The sequence below is a fragment of the Aegilops tauschii genome, chromosome 1, assembly GCF_002575655.3.
Source record: "Aegilops tauschii subsp. strangulata cultivar AL8/78 chromosome 1, Aet v6.0, whole genome shotgun sequence".
Taxonomy (NCBI): Eukaryota; Viridiplantae; Streptophyta; class Magnoliopsida; order Poales; family Poaceae; genus Aegilops; species Aegilops tauschii.
This window is the reverse complement of record NC_053035.3, coordinates 184,633,708-184,650,311: the sequence shown is the minus strand read 5'-3', so window position 1 is coordinate 184,650,311 and position 16,604 is coordinate 184,633,708.

Genomic DNA, 16,604 nt, shown 5'->3' with positions numbered 1-16,604 from the left:
ACCAACCAAGGATCCAAGTCCATCGACACGTACTTCAAGGAGATGAAGATTGCCTTGCGACGAGCCGGCGTGGACGACCCCATGTCAATGAAGTTCCACTTCATGATGGGATTGAATAATGCCATCTCCAAGACTATCTTCCTCGAGAACTACAAGTCCCTCGACGACAACTACATTGGTGCTCTCAAGGCGGAACAAGAACTCATGAAGACCAAGGCTTCTCCACCCAAGCACACTTCTCGAAGACCAAGCTCAAAGACGACGAGCATGAGGCTAGTACCACCAAGATGTCCAAGCCCGACGAGCTCCAAGTCGATGCTCCCAAGTTCGACTTCACCGCCTTCCCTCTTTGTGGCATTGATGATGCCGAGTCCTCCACGACTCTTTTTCAAGATGGTGCGGCGACGAGTACGACTACGGAGACCTTCAAGGACCAAGCTTTTGAGGCAAGCGACATGGTGACGAGCAAGGATTATGCTTCCATCTTAGGAGGCGAGAGTGATGATGTGCCATCTTCGGCTTTCATCCACGGCGACGGCGATGAGATGGTTGAGTATTTCACTTCGACCACGGCGACGTATGATGACTTGAGTGACTTGTGCCACCATATTGAGAGTGAGAGTGACTTCACCACTAGCCCCATATCCGATGTGTTGCCCCAATTCCCATGTGAGGAGAGCCACAACCCCCACCACTTGAGTGAGATGAGTGACTCCACCATACGTGCGATTGAGTGCACCTACTTTGAGGGAGTGAGTGAACCACCACATAGAGAGAGTGAGGCCACTTCGATTTCTAACGACTTAACCTCTACCTCTATTGTGTCTTCTCCTTTGGTGCTAGGTCTCATTTATGATGACGCGCCGGTTCACGACGACTTCGTCCTTCCTATGGACATGACGATGGCCATGGTGGAATATGATGCACCCCCCACATGGTTCCATCACGATGAAGATGACCACCATTTGGTCTTTCCCACCTCACCTACACCACTTGATTGGAATGACAAAGGTAACATAGGTGACGGTGATGCTCTAGTCCCACTAGTGGACATTCTTGACATTGATTGCTTGCATGATGTTGATCCACCTATTACCTTGCTTCATGCTAGTGAGATTTCCCCATGGGATGATTTACCCATTTATGATGAGTATGATGATTGCCATGTGGAGTCTATTAGTTGTGATGCCATGTTACATAGGATTTCTTGTGACAATTCTTTAGGTCACATCATGTTTGACAATCCGCTTGACTTGTCATATGCTATGCATGAGATCAATCATATGTCATATTTGCAATCTCTTCGTAGTGACTATGCATATGCCATTAAAATTAACCCAATTTGCACATATGGCATAGATGACAAGCCCATGGTTATTGGCATTTGTTTTTCTTGTGATGATATTGACATGCTCCCTTTGCATCATTTATCTCATATGCCATGCCATGACCACCTAGCTTCGGATATGCATTGTTGTGGATGTTGTCCATTTTCTCCATATGATTACAATATTGCTCATGAGGAGACCCCCATAGTTTCCTCATACATTTTAGGAGATTTTGATCCATCCTATCCATTGCATGATCCCAATAATTATGTGCACGATATGCTCCCCATGAATAAACATGCTATTGATGTGCCATATAATTGTATGCTCAATTTGAATCCCTATCGTGTTATACATAACAACTATTCTTTCATGATGGATGACATGTTCTTATACCATGCATCAAATTTCTTCGAGCATTGCTTATCTTGTGCTAACTCACACGTGCACATACACATCATGATGGATGATGTGCACATTTACCACACACACAATTTCTTTCGTTTGTGTATTTGTTGTGTAGGTACCCATGAATACTTGTCAACCTCACAATCCCATGAGTTGACAAAACGAGCTCTAGAGAGCAATGATGACTTGGGATACCATGGATTGCCTTTCCCACCTCTCACTTCGCGCAAAAACTTCGCGCATTTCTTCTACATGACCCTCACATGGTTATGGGTTATTGTCCATTACATATCATATGCCCATCTTGCCATGTTCAATTTGCATGATATGCTTATTCCTATGCTTTTGCCATGCATTTGTGACCCATGCTTTGCTTTACACATGATGATTGATTCTCATACTTGTATGTGTATTTGCAAGCTTGGTGGAGATAGTGCTTGTTATTGCCATGTTTGCTTTGTGACCCATGCCTATGATGATACTATGATCTTGATTTGTGTTCGTGCTTGCGATATGTCATGTACATTGCCTATGCCTATTCTTTACTCACATGACATGATTGCCATGATTCCCTCTAGTGTGTTGCATCTTCGCTCCACTAGTTTGCACGACTTGATTATTATTGCTTGCCTTGTTGCATCACCAATGATTTATACTTGCTCACTTCATGCGGTTGATGACAACTATCTACATGCTTTGCACATGATTGTTATTGCTTCTTGTCATATCTCTCCATATGTTGCCTCCCTCATGCTAGATGATTTGCCAAGTATTGAGTGCAACAATGCTATTAGTCTTGCTTATGAGTTTGCCCCCATAGCATTCTCACATATGATTGGAGATTTTGACATATTTCTTGTGAAGCATGCTTGTCTTACCTCTTTGCACCATATACCTAGTGCCATGAATATTGCCATTGTTGCATCATATTATTCATGCACTTGTGCTTCTAATGGTTATGTGCAAGAGAAGAGAACCATCATGATGGATGATGTGTTTATCTACCATGCGCATACGTTCTTTGTTTTGTTGTGTGCATGTGTAGGATTCTTGGACTTTGTGTCGACTTCCGCCTCACATGAGTTGACCATTCGAGCTCTTGAGAGCGAGCCTCATACATTCTACCACGACTTGCTTCTACACTGCTTTTGCTTGCGTTTCGGCATTGTGAAGGACGCACAAGGACACGCCTTCAAGGTGACATCTTTCTTGAGCATGGATATTATGGATCATACTACTTGTGTTGCTTGCACCATGAAACTTATTGTTCATCTTGGACCACTTGATTGCACACATGTTAGACATCTTGCTTCAACTTGTTATTTTCACCGTTCCATGCATCATGATATATATGCCTTGTGTGTTGCATCCGATTCTTGGATTACTTGCTCCTATCACATGTTTGGTTGCAACAATGTCATCACTTCACATATGCCATGTCCCATTGCTTGTCACATGATTGACTTGATTGCCTCACACATGATGAACAATTGCTCTTTCTATTGAGTGCCATACTATGTTCACTACACCCTATGCACATTATGCTTGGATTGTCTTGCACTTAACCCATGTGTTTAGACATCTCATCTTCTTAGGTGTCGTGAATGATTCCTATGCCTACCATAGACCTTTCATTGAGCGCTTTGCCCATGCTTGCTATGAACCTGAGGTAGATGCTTATTCTCTTAACACACATAATTGCATCTCTACCTTCAATTTACATGCTTGTCCCCATGATATCTTTGCTTGTGCTCGATTGATATATTTACATGCCATGTCTCAATCCTTTGTCACACCATATGCTTTGCATGATGACGACACTTGTTTGGTGAATCACCTCTTGAATGCTTGGTTTTGCACTAATGCTAACCACATTTGTTTTTCCAAGTGTTTGTTGTCCTTACTCCTTTTGAAGGAATCACAAGACGGTGCGACATTGGAGAGTGCCCATTTCGAGCTTCAGGATGACAAGTACTTGGTGAACGTCCACTTCTACACGGCGAAGCCATCTCTTTCCCATGGTGATTTGGTTTTCGATCCGAGGTCGGATCTTTCCCAAGGGAGGGGAGATGATGCGGAGCATCCTATGGACATCACCATGTCAAGAGTCCATTCGGCGAGTGACACGTGCGACATCTACTTCACATACACAAAGGTGAATCATCTCCTTTACACGTGCTCACTTGACACCTTCGAGGATGGTATACTACTTGACACTCCACTCGTGTGCATGCATAGGTATTGTCGGAACACTACGGACGATGAGGAGGAGTGCAAGCGCCAAGGAACAACTACACCATCCGCGAGAGAAGCATGGAAGCGACGATGGAAGAAGAAGACGGAGACAACTCCCAGGACCCGGACATCCGGCCAGGACCCCGGACATCCGACCCCTGGAACCTCACCCACAGCAGCCGCCCAGCCGCCAAGTACCATCAGCGGCTGGACATCCGGCGCCAGCCCCGGACATCCGGCGCCTCGCCAAAGCCCGGACATCCGGCCCTTCCCCCGGAAATCCGGCATCGACGACAGAACGCACCCGAAGTTTGGCCACTTCAGCCCGGACATCCGGCCCGAGCTCGGACATCCGGCGACTCGCGAAGCCCCGGACATCCGGCGCCTGCCTGCGTGCAGAGACGGGCCAGAGGACCATGTATCCCCTCCTCACCTACCCCTTCGTGGCTTAGACTATATATACTCCTCCCCCTCCTCCTAGTTAGGGTTAGCAAAGGATTAGCTCATTTAGAGATAGAGCTTTGCTCATCCATATCGGATCTACTCCACGAGAGAGACTGCGGCCCCTCTACGGAGAAGATCCACCTTGGATTCAAGACCCCTCACGGGAAGATCCCCTCGTGGATTCAAGACCTCCTCACGGAGAAGAACCGGTTACCGTTTGTATCGTCCGTTGTTGACTTTGGATCTTGTATCTTACCTTTGTGTTCATCGATCTAGTGCATGTGTGATCTATTCTTGTTGGTTGTGTGATTTCTCTCGTGTTCCTCTCGTGTTTCCCTCGTGTTTCCCCTCGTGTTCATCACGTTCCTCGTAGGGATCCGCTCCTTTCATGAAAGATCGGCCATCTAGGGTTCCACCCTACATCAGATGAGCTGGTCCTCTAGCTTAGAGGAGAGGGCCACCAGGAAGGAGACGGATTTCACCAAGGGTACTAATGAAGAGGAGCAAGAGTACATACTCAACAAGCTTGTAGAAGCCCGAAGGATCATAGCTCAGCCGGGGGAGCCGGCGATGACGATGATGTGAATTATACCTGGCCATGGGCCGGGCCCTGCCGGGCATGGGTAGGGCCTTAAAAAGCCCATTTAGAAAATTGAGGCCCAGGCCCTACCATCAGGCCTACTTTTTAAGCCCAAGCCCGGCCCATCTGGTAAAAAGCCCTGAAAAGCCCTTAGGGCTTAGGGCTGTGGGCCGGGCTTCTTCCTTAAAATGCCAATATGCCAAGCCCAAGCCCGTCCAGGCCCTGCTGGTGGGCTCAAAACTCAGGCCCAAGCCCAGCCCACAGGCAAGCCCATCAGGCCTAGGCCCTGGATTTTAGGTCAGGGCCTGGGTGGGCCGACAGGGCCGGGCCGGAGATGGCCGGGACTAATGTGAATTCCTCAGATGAGGAGTGTGTTTATGAAGAGATTGCTGAACTTGAGGCGTTAGGGGTTGCGGGTGCCGGGATAGAAACTGCCGGGGTAGAGACTGCCGGAGCAGAGGCAGTCGGGGCCAAGGCTACCGGAGCAGAGGCTATCGGGGCAGAGGCTACCGAGACAGAGGCTGCCGAAGCGCCCGAAGAAAAGGAAGGGCTCGAAGCGACCCCCAAGCCCCAGAACAGAAGCGTCGCCTCCGCAAGAGAGGCAGCCGAGAGTCGGTGGTCCCGTCTTCGTCATGGGCAGGGGCCAAAGTGAAGAAGACGACCGCCAGGGGCAACAAAGACGACATCGTGCGCCGCCACTCAGCCTGCCTTGTTCCAGTTTCGACACCGCCTTCCTGGCAATGGGCTGTGAAGGGCGTTATTCCCACACCACCATCAAGCCCAGTTCCGGCAGCGAGCAGGACCCCACCACCACTCAAGAGGGCCAGAGAATCACCGCCGCCTTTGGTGTATGAGATGGATGCCATGCTCGACGACCCAGAGTGAGGAAGAACTTTTGTTTTTCTTGATTCTGACTGCTTTTCATTTGATTCTCAACTGACCTTGTGTTGCTGGTCTTGACAGAGATGAAGAGACCCTCACGCAACAAGCCAACCGAGCCAAAATGACAGCTCAACCGGGCTCGGTGTCTGGCATTGAACGGGCAAGGTCTGCCATGGATGACACCATACCCAGCCCCCGGGCCAGTCCTCTGCTTGAAGGCATGGGAAACCCGGCAGCAAGTGGTGGCCACTTCAGCTTGCCTTACAAGTGATACCCAAGTAGGGGGATCTCCGGCAAATGCTTCCACTACTGGGTCTGTTCGCGTTGAGGCCACGTCCACGGAGGAGAAGGATGCCAGTCGCCCGCAAGCAACAGGTGCCGCTGGGGAAGGAGAAGTTTCTTCCCAACAGCCGCCAACAGGTACCCATTCGCCTTCGAACCCTTATCAAGAACTTTTTGCTTTCTCAATTCTTGTTTCGAGTTTCTGATTCTCACATCTTTCTTGTCTCCATTCCCTTGAAGCCCCCGTGCTTGAAGAGAAAGAGCTCTTGGAGGAAGTGGCCGACATAGGGAAGGATGCTGCTGTAGAGGCCCTCAAGATTGCCACTGAGGAAGGTCATGTTGAAGCCCCCAAGGATATCCAAGAAGCCCCAGAGGGAAAGGAGGAAATCCCCGGCAGCACAACTGGCCCCATTATGGAAGTTGAGGAAAAATTGCCCCTCCAAAGTGACGCTTCAAACTTGAGGGTGACTTACCCCACAAGCAGCTTGGTGATTATCGTGCCCCATCCTACCCAAATAGCCCCCAGCTCATCAGTTCTTGTCGGGGCAACTTTCGATGACGAGATCAGCCGCATATTCGCTCCCTTGACCCAAAAGGCCAAAGAGGCAAGTGACCCTGGCGACAGTTCCAAGGACTTGGTCTTTCTAGAGACGATGGCTGCTAGGATCAAAGAAGTGCAAGAGAGGTATGACTAGAAGCGGTAGGCAGTCCAAGAGGAACACAGAGCCCAAGATGTGGCCATCCAGTAACTGAAGGACAAGGCAGAAGAACTAAGCTCTTGGTACAATGCCCGATCCCACGAACTCAGGAACCAGGAGGAGAAGATGGCGGCCACTGCAGAGAGGGCAAGAACTCACGACGTCATGCTGACGGAGCGCGAAACGCAGCTCAACGCCAAGGCCAAGGATCTTGCCACTCACGAGCAGGCTCTGGTCGACGCCCTCCGTGTAAAAGATAATGACCTAGAAAGCCTTATTCAGTAGCGCACCAAGGATGTGGAGGACAACCACAAGAGGGCCATCGACTCGCATGCTCAAGACGTGGTAGCCAAACTCAAGGAGGTCACCAACAATCTTGTCGCAGCTTCGGAAGCAAAAAGGGAGCTTGAGACCCAAATGGGGAAGCTAGAGGAAGAGCTTGCCGAGAACAAGAAAGAGATCGAGGCCCTCTAGGAAGAAGCGCGGAAGGCAGCCTCCACACTAGAGGGGCTACAATCAGAGATTCCATCCAAATACCAAGATCTGAACACTGCTTCTGCCACCATCGGAGACTTGAATCCTAAGCTTCCCACCTTGGAAAAGGATCTTGATAGAGGCAAAGGTGTCCCGTCTTTCGATGAGATGATGAATATCGCTTTGATGGAAGTCGACTTTGACGATCCGACTACGAACGTGCGAGGACGTCGCGCCTTAGCAATCGCTAAACCAACTCCGAGAGGTTATCGACCACGCCGGAGCACGATCAACCTGACCACGAGGGTCTGTTTCCTGCGAGCAAACGAAGAACAGGCAAGAAACTGAGATTGCAATCTGGATATTGCGAATATAAGATGAAAGCTTTATTGATCAAGGTGGGGTTCTGTGACGCCTTTGTCTGGTCGCTGAACACAAACGAAGTACGCGAAGTTGCAGCTATGGCGAACTTTTAATCTAAACAAAACCCAAAGTCTAAACGATGCCCTAAGGGCTGTATATATGGAGGAAGAGGGGGGGAATTTCGTGGCCCTTGAGGAAGGGGTCCGAAACCAACCCTATCTCTTGTTTCCCCACACTTACGGACTCTAAAAACAGCCTATACTTATGTATTTAGAAATTACATGGGCCTGGCCCAATAATAAGGTGACGCAGCACCTAGAATAGCCTCTGGACGAAAGTTATGAAGTAGCATCTTGTATATTTCGTCCAAGGCTTCATGCACGCATTATGGTGGCTTCAACGTCCTGAAATCATCACTTGTAACTCCGTTCTTGTTCCCCATGCGCATGCCATCATCTCCATGCTTGTTCTTGCTCCAATGTTCATCCTTCTCAAAGCTAGGCCCTTCATTTGTAAGCAAAACAAATGTATCCAATTTAGGCAGCATCATATTCTCATGAACATTAGAATCATTAGCAAGAAACGAAAGTACCTGGTAATTTAATTGGCGTGCGCGAGCTCTAGTAATTGGTCCAGTATGTATAGCAGCAGGGCCTGTGGGTGTAATAATTGTATTGATGTCCTCATCATCCTCCCCTTCTTGAAATGAAGTCGTCCTCGACGGAAGCTCATCTTCCTCACCCAAATAAGGCTTCAAATCTGCAATATTAAAAGTGGGACTAACCCCAAAATCTGCAGGCAGCTCAAGTTTATATGCATTATCATTTATTTTCTCTAACACCTTAAAAGGACCATCAGCACGTGGCATTAGCTTTGATTTGCGCAAATCAGGAAATCTATCCTTACGCAAATGTAACCAAACAAGATCTCCAGGTGCAAACACAACATGTTTTCTACCCTTATCTCCAGCAAGTTTATATTTAGCATTCATACGCTCAATGTTTTCCTTAGTTAACTCATGCATTTTTAAGATCAATTCAGCACGTTGTTTAGCATCAAAATTAACCTTCTCCGAAGATGGAAGAGGCAACAAATCAATAGGTGCACGAGGTAGGAAACCATACACAATTTCAAAAGGGCACATCTTAGTAGTAGAATGCAATGAACGATTATAAGCAAACTCAATATGAGGCAAGCAGTCTTCCCACATTTTCTTATTATTCTTCAAAACAGCCCTAAGCATAGTAGACAATGTTCTATTGACTACTTCAGTTTGTCCATCAGTTTGGGGGTGACAAGTAGTACTAAAAAGCAGTTTAGTCCCCAACTTAGCCCATAAACATCTCCAAAAGTGGCTAAGAAATTTAGTATCACGATCTGAAACAATAGTATTTGGCACACCATGCAAGCGAATAATTTCACGAAAGAACAAATCAGCAACATTAACAGCATCATCGCTTTTATGACATGGTATAAAGTGCGCCATTTTCGAGAATCTATCCACGACAACAAATATGCTATCCCTCCCCTTCTTTGTTCGAGGTAAACCTAAAACAAAGTCCATAGATATATCCTCCCAAGGAACACTAGGTACAGGCAAAGGCATATATAAACCATGAGGATTGAGTCGTGACTTAGCTTTTTGACATGTAGTGCAGCGAGCAACAAAACGCTCTACATCCCGTCTCATCTTTGGCCAAAAGAAATGTGTAGCAAGTACGTCCTCCGTCTTCTTCACGCCAAAGTGTCCCATTAATCCTCCTCCATGCGCCTCCTGCAAAAACAAAAGACGAAGAGAGCTAGCTGGAATGCATAGCTTGTTAGCACGGAACACAAATCCATCATTAACGACAAACTTGTTCCAGGTTCTTCCTTCTTTACAATTCTGCAATACATCTTTAAAATCAGCATCATGCACATATTGATCTTTGATGGTCTCCAAACCAAATATTTTGAAGTCAAGTTGTGAAAGCATAGTATAGCGACGAGACAATGCATCAGCAATAACATTTTCTTTACCCTTCTTGTGTTTAATGACATAAGGGAAAGTTTCAATGAATTCAACCCATTTAGCATGTCTACGATTCAGTTTAGCTTGACTTTTAATATGTTTCAAAGATTCATGATCAGAATGTATAACAAATTCTTTGGGCCATAAATAATGTTGCCATGTTTCTAAAGTCCGAACAAGAGCATATAGTTCTTTATCATAAGTAGAATAATTCAGACTAGGCCCACTCAATTTTTCAGAAAAGTATGCAACAGGTTTGCCATCTTGTAATAACACACCTCCTAATCCAATGCCACTAGCATCACATTCAAGCTCAAAAGTCTTATTAAAATCAGGAAGTTGGAGTAAAGGAGCATGTGTCAACTTATCTTTCAATACCGTGAAGGCTTCTTCCTGTGCGGTACCCCAAACAAAAGGCACATCCTTCTTTGTAAGCTCGTTGAGAGGTGCAGCAATGGTGCTAAAATCTCTCACAAAACGCCTATAGAAACCAGCGAGTCCAAGAAAACTCCGCACTTGTGTGACCGTTTTGGGCTGCGGCCAACTCTCAATAGCTTCAATCTTGGCTTTATCAACTTCAATTCCCTGTGGAGTAACAACATAGCCAAGAAAAGATACTCGGTCGGTGCAAAAGGTGCACTTCCCAAGGTTACCAAACAAACGTGCATCACGTAGAGCAATAAAAACAGCACGTAAATGTTCCAAATGTTCTTCCAAAGATTTGCTATAAATCAGTATATCATCAAAATAGACCACCACAAATCGTCCAATGAAAGCACGTAAAACTTCGTTCATTAGTCTCATGAAAGTACTAGGTGCATTAGTTAACCCAAAAGGCATGACTAACCACTCATATAAACCAAACTTAGTTTTAAATGCAGTTTTCCATTCATCTCCCAATTTCATACGAATTTGATGGTATCCACTACGCAAATCAACTTTGGAGAATATTGTAGAGCCACTCAATTCATCAAGCATATCATCGAGCCTAGGAATAGGATGACGATAACGAATAGTAATATTATTAATGCCTCTACAATCAACACACATACGCGACGTACCATCCTTTTTAGGCACGAGTATAATAGGAACAGCACAAGGACTAAGAGATTCGCGTATATAACCTTTGTCGAGCAGCTCCTGTACTTGACGCATAATCTCCTTCGTCTCCTCTGGATTGGTACGGTATGGTGCACGGTTGGGTAGCGATGCACCGGGAATTAAGTCAATTTGGTGCTCAATCCCTCGAATAGGTGGTAATCCCGGTGGCACGTCTTGTGGGAAGACGTCAGCGAACTCCTGCAAAATGTGAGTGACAGCAGGGGGCAAAGAGGAAGGCACGTCCTCGAATGAAAATAATGCCTCTTTGCACACAAAAGCATAGCAAACAGATTTGCTGAAATCTAGTTCATCAATATCAGATTTTGTGGCAAGTAAACATGCACTTTTCAATTTAATTTCAGAAACAACACTAGATGGTTTATTATTAGGTTTCATTTGTTGCTCAAATTCCTTTGCCACAATCTGATTTTCACTCTTATTTTTCTCCTGTTTTGCTTTATTAGCTCTATTAATGTCATCTTTCAAAATGGAATCAGGAGTCATAGGAAGCAAAGTAATATTTTTATCCTTATGAACAAGAGTATACTGATTGTTTCTACCATGGTGTACAGAATTTTTATCAAATTGCCATGGTCTACCTAGTAATAAGGAACATGCTTGCATGGGTACCACATCACAATCAACATAATCAGCATATGTAGAGATACTAAAATGCACACGAACAGTACGTGTTACCTTAACCTTGCCGCTGTTGTTGAACCATTGGATGTAGTAAGGATGTGGATGTGGTCTTGTGGTGAGAGATAGCTTCTCCACCATCTCCATGCTAGCCAAGTTGTTACAGCTCCCTCCATCTATGATGACGCGAACAGAACGTTCCTTCACAACTCCCTTTGTATGGAACAAATTATGCCTCTGATTTTGCTCTGCTTGTGTGACCTGCACACTCAAAACACGTTGAGCAACTAAACATTCATACCTGTCAGCGTCTTCAGGAGCCATGTATTGCGTCTCATTTTCAGAATCATCTCCACCATGTTCTTCACGTGTAATAAGAGCCAAAGTCTCCTCATCATAGTCACTAGCGGACTCATACCCACCATCCTCAGTAGCAATCATGACACGCTGAGATTTGCATTCTCTCGCAAAATGTCCTCTTCCCTTACAACGACGACAAATAATATCACTTGTGTGCCCTGTCGATGCCATGGAAGAAGAAGAGCTCTGCACAGGCCCGGCAGGTGTGCTCTTGGCAGAGAGTGGTGGTTGTGCCTGCTTTCTTGTATCACGGCTGGAGGTGGCACCTGATGGAGGTGATGGTGAAGTGGAAGTAGAAGATGCACGCGGTGTCCATGATGAAGGTCGACCTGCAGAAAAGTTAGTTCGCGCCAATGGCTGTCGATCCTGCACTTCACGTTCAGCTTTACAAGCAAGATGGAATAAACGAGTGATATTATTATAATCCTTATACTCTAGAATGGTCTGAATCTCTTTATTTAATCCACCCATAAAACGTGCAAGCATAGCTTCATTCTCCTCAACAATACCACATCTAATCATGCCAGTTTGTAATTCCTGATAATATTCTTCTACAGAATTTTTTCCTTGTCTTAAACGCTGCAATTTTTGAAGTAATTCACGTTGATAATATGGTGGAACCCAACGAGTACGCATAGCAGTTTTCAAAGCAGCCCAAGTAGCTGGAACAGGATATAATCTACAATGTTCAGACCACCAAACACATGCAAAGCTAGTGAAAGCACAAACAGCAGCAGGAACACGTCTCTCCTCAGGATATTGTAAACATGTAAATCGTTGTTCAGTTTCTAACTCCCAAGTAAGATATATATCAGGAACATATCTACCCTCAAATGGTGGAATATTCAATTTCAGTTTAGGGAGATGGTCATGATCTCGTACCTGAGGTGGTGGTGCCGGCCTACCGTTGCGAATATATACCTGAGGTCGACCTGCTGGTGGTGGTGCTGGTGGCTGCACGTAGTTCTGATTTTGATCAACCTCATCCTCATAATCGCCCGCATAATCGTCATCCTCCTCAGCCGCCGCAGGAGCGGGAGCCAAAGAAGCATCAACAGTAGGGACAGCAGCACCCGAATTTTGACCAATCTCAATTGGAACGCGCTGTGCCCGTCCCACTTGATTTGGAAGGCGGCGTTGGAGATGTGGTTGTTGTTGTTGTAGAGGTGCGACATGTGCAGCCGGTGGTGGTTGGGGAAGACGCTTTAGTAATTCAGTAAACTTGTTATCCAGCTTTGTCTCAAACGACTTCTCCACGGCATCTATCTTCTCCATAGCCTCTTCAAATCTGTTTAGCACATCTCCCACCTGGCCACTCATCATTTGCTGAAATTTATCATGCAACTCCTTGTTCGTCATGTTCGCCCAATCAGTCTCATCGGCTTGTGAACCTGCCATGGTTAGCAGCAATAGAAACACAAAAGAATATGATCCTGCAGACTACTAGAAGTGGTGGGATGGTGGTGTGTCACAAAACCTTCAAGCGAATCTCAAATTCTTACCAGTTCTTACCCAGCAGCAGGTGGTGATCGGCAACCGTTGTAGTCAAAAACTCTCAAAGCTTGGATATAGCGATTACCAGGGAGAGTCAAACGCACGATGTAGACTTATGTGGAGCTGGGAAGGCTTATAATATGGTAGCAAAATGGTAAGCAATAATCAATTCAGAGATGCAAAGTTGAATAAACGCTCAACGACGGTACTGTGCTGGTCCTAGGCTAGACCGTGCTAGAGACGCGAGCCTAGAACACTAACAAAATCACGGCGCTGCACGTAAACAAGGGAAAAGCACACTCAGGAATTTTTTTTTTGCGCTCCTCTTTTTTTTTTTTTTTTTTTTTTTTTTTTTTTTTGCGAAAAAATCACTATAATGGTGAGTGTCTCAAAACTCTTCCCAGGTCAAACTGACAGGATGGGCACAAAATTTTTTGACTATTTTTTTTTTCGGAAATCAGGGCAGCGACGACGAAAAAAGTGCGACAAAAAGTCACTATGATGGCGAGTGTCTCAAAACACTACCCGGGGCCTAAAAATAGGATAGGGAAAAAATATTTTTGGTTGCCGAAATTTTGGCCTAAAAACTGCCCGGGGGTCTCCAGACTCTTTTTTTTTTTTTGTTTTTTTTTTCCGAGATCTACTCAGGCAAGGAAACACGAAACGGAAAATATATGGATCTCTAAAACAAACCGACTATGAAAAGAACTCGGATTGGTGGTGGATATATGGCGGTAGTATATGGCAGCGGTGGTGGTATATGGATACGGATTCAAAGCGGTGGCGGATAAGCAATGGTGGTAGATGGCAAGGCGATGATGATGGTGCGGCGGCGGCGTGACAACTTATGACCAGAACTCGAAACTCTAAAAGACTAGACTCTAAGACCAGCAACTTGACACGACGATGCAACCGCAAATTCAACAAAGCAAAAACCCTAAAAAGATTATGCAAAGGCTCAGAGTGGTTCGGATATGATGAACTAACCCTAATTTTTTTTTTTGTGGCTTTTTCGTGGACTGTAGGTATGAAGAACAGACTCGATCTAAACTACGAAAAACTGTAAAATCTCACCGAGCAACCTGGAAATCTGATACCACTTGATAGAGGCAAAGGTGTCCCGTCTTTCGATGAGATGATGAATATCGCTTTGATGGAAGTCGACTTTGACGATCCGACTACGAACGTGCGAGGACGTCGCGCCTTAGCAATCGCTAAACCAACTCCGAGAGGTTATCGACCACGCCGGAGCACGATCAACCTGACCACGAGGGTCTGTTTCCTGCGAGCAAACGAAGAACAGGCAAGAAACTGAGATTGCAATCTGGATATTGCGAATATAAGATGAAAGCTTTATTGATCAAGGTGGGGTTCTGTGACGCCTTTGTCTGGTCGCTGAACACAAACGAAGTACGCGAAGTTGCAGCTATGGCGAACTTTTAATCTAAACAAAACCCAAAGTCTAAACGATGCCCTAAGGGCTGTATATATGGAGGAAGAGGGGGGGGAATTTCGTGGCCCTTGAGGAAGGGGTCCGAAACCAACCCTATCTCTTGTTTCCCCACACTTACGGACTCTAAAAACAGCCTATACTTATGTATTTCGAAATTACATGGGCCTGGCCCAATAATAAGGTGACGCAGCACCTAGAATAGCCTCTGGACGAAAGTTATGAAGTAGCATCTTGTATATTTCGTCCAAGGCTTCATGCACGCATTATGGTGGCTTCAACGTCCTGAAATCATCACTTGTAACTCCGTTCTTGTTCCCCATGCGCATGCCATCATCTCCATGCTTGTTCTTGCTCCAATGTTCATCCTTCTCAAAGCTAGGCCCTTCATTTGTAAGCAAAACAAATGTATCCAATTTAGGCAGCATCATATTCTCATGAACATTAGAATCATTAGCAAGAAACGAAAGTACCTGGTAATTTAATTGGCGTGCGCGAGCTCTAGTAATTGGTCCAGTATGTATAGCAGCAGGGCCTGTGGGTGTAATAATTGTATTGATGTCCTCATCAGATCTTGAGCACGACAAGGCCCGGGAGAAGATCTTGACGGAAGAACTCAATGTTGCTGGAGCTCTCCGGAAGGACGCAGAGCTCAAGCTCAAGGACCAGGTCAATCTGTATAACCTTTGGTCGAAGAGCCTGGTGAATATAGTTGAGCGCATCTCCTCCCAGATTGCCAATATGAACGTGAAGAGCCGGACCTTCTCCGTTAATGAGCATGAGGCCCCGAGCGTCAAGCTGACACACTTCTTTGAGGGCCATATTGAAGGACTGAAGATGTATGAAGATGACAGGTCAGCTTGCTTCGCTAGTGAGTCCACGAAGTTTGCCCGGGACGCCATCTTCACTATCCTTGTCAACTTTGCACAACGCCATCCATACGTTGATATATCTGATGCCTTCAAGAAGCTGCCGGCCGGGATGGACACCTTGCTGTCGCTCAAGTTGTCGGGCCTCTAGCCGACAAGGTTCTTCGTGTGTCCGGGGTCCAAGGAGGGCGCCAGGACTAATTTCTCTTGCTCCGTTCGCTGTGATGCTGCTAGACAAAAAGACATATTTCGGCCTTATGTTAGGTCTTGCTACTTTATGGGATGTAATAGCACTCTTAAGTAGTTGTATGGACTAATGCTATCCTTTAAGTTTATGTTGCCCATCGTTCTTGTATGATTGTTAATCCTACGCGTGCTGGGAGCTTGTCGGGGCGGACACTAGATGTGCTGCGATGGGGGCGTGTCGTGGGAAACCACGACCACCTATTGGACCGGAGGGCCCCTTGATGGTTCGGCAGGGGGAGGTCGCGTTGCACAAAGAGCAGACAAGCGTGGGGCAGCATGGCAGAGATCACACAGGCAGTTTTACCCAAGTTCGGGCCACCACGAGGGGGGGGGGAATATCATACGGAAACTAACATTCGGTGGAAACCGGTGAAAACCACGAGAAAAAGATGTTTTGAAGTTTCAAAAAAATGCGGGATGTTAAGAGGATGATGTTTTATTGGCACACAAAATTTCAAGTTGAAACACATTAAGAGATGTGAGCTATGAAAAAGACAAAATCAGTGTTGAATAGTGCCGAATAGTAATGTCACTATTCAGGGCGGAATTTGTCTTTTGCATAGCTCACATCTCGTAATGTTTTTCAACTTGAAACTTTGTGTTGCAATAAAACATCACCTTCTTAACATCCCACATTTTTTCAGATTTTTATGAAACTTTAAAATATGGTTTCCACGAAGTTTTCATTGAATATCGGCTTTCGTGAGTGAACCGTGTGCTATTTGAAAACATTTCGTGAG